Source organism: Rhipicephalus microplus, unplaced genomic scaffold (assembly GCF_043290135.1).
Source record: "Rhipicephalus microplus isolate Deutch F79 unplaced genomic scaffold, USDA_Rmic scaffold_63, whole genome shotgun sequence".
Classification (NCBI taxonomy): domain Eukaryota; kingdom Metazoa; phylum Arthropoda; class Arachnida; order Ixodida; family Ixodidae; genus Rhipicephalus; species Rhipicephalus microplus.
This window is the reverse complement of record NW_027464636.1, coordinates 220,887-225,955: the sequence shown is the minus strand read 5'-3', so window position 1 is coordinate 225,955 and position 5,069 is coordinate 220,887.

Sequence of the window (5,069 nt, the reverse complement as noted above, 5' to 3'; positions counted from 1 at the left end):
GGACAAAAGGCGACTTCGGCACGGGCGCAATCAATGACGGCTTGGTGATGGGAGAGAAAATCCCAACCTAAAATGATGTCATGAGAACAGTGCGGGAGTACTACGAACTGGACTGTGTAGGGCACTCCTTGAATTACAAGTCTGGCAGTACACGCGGCCACAGGCTGCACAGGCTGTGCAGTGGCAGTATGAAGACATGAACCCAAGTAAGGCGTTGTCACTTTTCGAATTGAACGGCAAATTTTTTCGGCGATGACAGAAATTGCGGCACCAGTATCAATAAGGGCAAGTACGGGTACACCTTCAAGAACGGCATTAATTACATTCGGCGGCGAACGAAGAGGGCTTGTGCTTTGCGACGAGGACGCAGTTCTTGCCTCGGGAACTGCGTCATTTAGTTTTCCGCGTCGATTGTAGGGGGGCGTCGGCGCATCGGGGAGGGCGAGCGTCGACGTGGAGAAGGAGATCGGCGATCAGGAGCTGGTCGGTGGCTTGGACGAGGAGCGTACAATTCGGGGTCTGGGGTGTATTGAGTGTACGTGTAATCGTTTTCGTATGGACGTAGGTTTTCACGTGAGTGGAGTGGACGGCGGCGGCACAGACGTGCGACGTGCCCAGGTAGACCACACGAAAAGCAGATCGGTCGGTTGTCGGCAGTGCGCCATGGATTAGGGACTCGGCGAAGTGGAGGTCATGGCGGCAGGGCGGCATAAACAGGAGCAGGCTGTGGAGGCGGCGCTTGGAACGTCTGTGGTCGTGGTCGTGCTGCTGCTTCGGCGTACGTCAATGGTGCATTGACTGGTGGCACCAGCTGTGGAGGAAGGACCTCAGACACTTGATCTCGTATAATAGTCCGTAGAGTAGGGCTAAGCGGTGCACTGCGCTCCGGTAGGCCAGAGATGAGCGAGAGTTGGCGGGCAACTTCTTCGCGCACGAAATCTTTGATCTGCGAGAGGAGGACGGGGTCTTGCGAGAGAGTTAAGCCGGACATCGATTCCTGATGTGGGACAGCACGGCGGGTGACGAGACGTTGCCGGCGGAGCTCATCATAGCTTTGGCAGAGCTCGGTAACTTGGGCGACAGTAGCAGGGCTTTTCGAAATGAGCATCTGGAAAGCGTCCTCGTCAATACCCTTAAAAATATGCTTAATGCGGTCCACCTCTGTCATGTTCACATCGACGCGCTTGCACAAGTCAATGACGTCTTCTATATAACTTGTAAAGTTCTCACCAGGCAGTTGAGATCTCGACTGAAGGCGCTGCTCCGCACGAAGTTTGCGGACAGAAGGACGACCAAAGACTTCGCTGAACTTTGCTTTGAATGCTGTCCAGGTGGGAACGTCGGTCTCATGGTTCCGAAGCCATAAGTGGGCAATGCCACTGAGGTAAATGCCGACAGTGGCCCGTCTCGTGGCTTCGTCCCATTTGTTCAAGACACTCACGAGTTCATAAGTAGCCAGCCAGTCGTCGACGTCGTGGTCGTCAGTGCCGCTGAATATGGGAGGATCCCGCTGACGGACCGCGCCGGAGCACACGATGGCCTGGGAAGCCATAGGAGGAGGGCTTGTGGCAGATGCAGTGGTCATGACAGCAGGTAGAGTCCGGCTTCGCAACTCCAGGATTGCAAGGAGACCCAGCAAACTCCACCAATTATAATATAGAATGGAGACAGTCAAAACTGTTATCCGAGACCAGGTAGGAGCGTAGGCCTAGCTATCAAAATCAGCGACAGTCCGGGCCGAGCGTCTCGTGCTTAGCACTGACAATGTGTGTGCTGAGATTTGCATGACCCACTACAATCATCATTACACAGGCTTTAAGTTCTGGTCATGAGGCGTAAGCAATTCTTGGTCCAAATGCAGAAAGTAGCAAATCATACCGCTCTGCGCATTTGCCTACAAATGGTATGCCGTGTCCGTGAAGTGCACTAGAAGCTGGATAAAGTGACTATTAATACGCCACTCAAACATTAGGGTTCATCTGATCGATTTGTGGAGTTTTAGGTGCCGAAACTACCATATAATTATGAGAGACGCCGCAGTAGAGGGCTCCGAAAATTTCGACCACCTGGAGTTCTTTAACGTGCTCAAACATTAAGGTTACTGCATATAATTAATGTATGCATACTGCTATCAACCGCACTGCACCTCCGCACTTGAGCTACCCCACGGAGGTTCTCAAAGGATTACAATAATTAGGAACAGAGGTAGAGAAAAATAAATAAAAGAGAGACAGGAAGGTTGACAAAGTCGAAGAACCGATTTGCTACCCTGCACAAGAATAGGAAAATAGGGGTTCTTCGTGGCTTACAGCGCGAGACATGTAATATTCACCTTTGAATCTTCATCGACAAATCGAGTTTTTATTCTTGCTTAAAATGAGGGTCCGGAGGAAGGTAACGGCAGAGATGACGTAAGTAACGAAAAAAATTAAGAATACACATGCACACACACGCAGAGTGTTCCCATTAAAGTCGTTTGGAGAGACCGATTGAACGCACACAGTGCAGGAGCACCTTCGCCGTGTTCTACTGAGACCATGGTGCTCCGTGACTACGACATGAAGTTTAGTCGGTAGCGTAGGATTCTTTCTTCTTAAAGAGTCTGGTTGTACAGTTGATCGAGTGCATTGCAGAGCGACTGTCTCCGCGAGCGGTACTGTAGGCAGATAAGCAAATTTTAAAAAAAAGGCACTACTGGTAAAATTCAATGCTAAACAAGTTAAGCGGAAAGTGCAACAAAAATAATTAATCTTGGGGTTGAAAGTTTCCAAACCACCATAAGACTATGAGAGATGCCGTAGTATATGGGTTCAAAAGTTTCTATCACTTAATTTGATTAATCTTCATCTAAATCAAGGCACATGGGCCTCAAGCATTCTCACTTCAAGCACATGGCCGCTTTGGCTCAAGCACGTGTGCCGCTATGGCTGAGATTCGATCACACGACTGGCGGGTCAGCAGCCGAGTGCCTCAGCCACTATAAACCAATATGGCGAATTAGAATTATAAAAAAGAGGATGAAGCGCGCACAAAGCGCCTTTCAGCAATAACTACCAGGAAAAGATCTAGTGAGCATCAAAGAATATAACATTTGCGTTTTTCACGCATTCCGCATACATATTCGAGGTGATCCGTACAGTGCTGCGTATTTTTTTTTTCAGTTGAAGTTGTAGTGGAGTGTGTTTTCTTTGTGTTGTCAAGTTTTTCTGTCGCTTGTGCCTTCATATTGCTCTGTATTCAAAGTGTACTGATATACTTGTACCAAGTTGCTTCGTTGGCTGCACATTTCAAAATGATTCATTTGTAACAGAAAGCAGTTAGCTCCTTATAGGGCCTCACTAAGCAACGCAGACATTTTTAATGCTTTGTCATCTCTATCGAAATAATACCTACAAACTGATCGCAGTTTGTTAACGCTAAGCAACTCTTATTTATTGAGTATTTACTACGCTAGAAAGCTGAGAGGCGAAAATTTTGTTAGTGAACTCATGAAACAGGATCACGCTTTCAAGCACCGCTACTGGCTCTCTCATCAGCTGCTGACTGTGAGCGGTAGTTGCATTCACAGCAGAAGCTTATTTGCATATACGTAACTGGCCATTGGCAAGAAAGAAAGATCAATAGAACGTTGCTGCTAACAAGGCAGGCCATTTTTTTTTAAACCCACGAAAGTCGGATCTAGCCGCCCTTTTCAGCAACGCTCCAACACGTGATAAGTTCAAGCCCGGACGTAATCCACTGCTTTCTCTCCGGCTCATAGACTACCAATATATTCGGGGCAAACTCCTAATGAACCGTCAGACGTCAAGTTTATGTTCGAGCTTTCGCATTTCCTCTTCGTTAGCGACTGACATCAATCTTTTTTTTTAGCAGAATTCTCTGGTGGGGATGTTTGCATGAATCAGCCCTCGCAAAGCTCAAACTTAAGGCACAGACAGCCGCGCGGCGCGAATGTAACGAATACCATCGATAAGAGCAGGCGCGAGAAAGAAAAAAAAAGGGGGGAGCCACCGTCTCTGTCGCACCAGCCTGGCGCCAGTAGCTGGCATCAACTTAAGCAGAACCATTCAGCCACAAGCGCGAGCACAAAAAAAAAATGGCCCGAATCTACATGCTACACTGTAAATGTCGCCGAAAGACGATAGTCTTGCATCTGGAGAGAGTGAACAAAACGTTTATTTGGTGTTCTGCTCAAGAACATCGGTGAATGGTACTCTAAAGGCGTGGCGTTTGGGGGCCGTGAGCGTGTAACAGAGGCGAACAAGCGCATCTAGGACCGTTAGACACGAGCGCCATCTGGCAGTTATCTTCGAAAACGAAGGCATGCGCGACCGCGGAGAAAGATGTGCGCCAGTCACGGAGGTGATAAGGTGTAGAAAGTGCAAAGCGACGGGCAGGTGCCACCACCGTGCCATCGTAGCAAAGCGTTGGAAACACCTTCTTAAGCATCGCGTTGCATTGTAAGCGCAGCGCGTTAAACGCTACAGTCCTTAGAGTTGCCTGTGTGTGCCTCTTATAGTATAAAGGCAGACATACAAAACATAGACATATTGTTATGGCGCCTCAGATATGCGCAATATTTGCTTTTTTTATCAACAATCGCACAACTATGAACGCTAAACCTTGAGAAATATGGGTAGGCGCTGCGAATGGGGTCGGCCGTTTGGTGCCGTTTGAGGTATCGTTAGGGTGGACAAACAGACAAATGCATAGACAGACAGACCAATAATATTCCATCGAAGTTCCCCAAGAAAGACTATCGTCTTTAAAAAAAAGAGAAACATCCCCCCCCCATTCCTGCCACCGCCGCACCTGCTGGGCGCCCTGCGCCGCCATCACGTTCACCGTCACCTGCATGCCGTGGTATTTGTGTGTCACCGTTTCATCCCACTGTCTTGTGATGGTCATTTTTCTACAAGATCATCTGGGACGGAAACGTTTTTAGGTGCCACATGGCACACTTTGTTCAAGATATGATACATCTTTTGGCGTTTGGGCATACACTGAGATGTGCAGTTCTACTGTTACTCATTCGATTTCAATAAAAGAGTACAAACTACTTTCCGTTT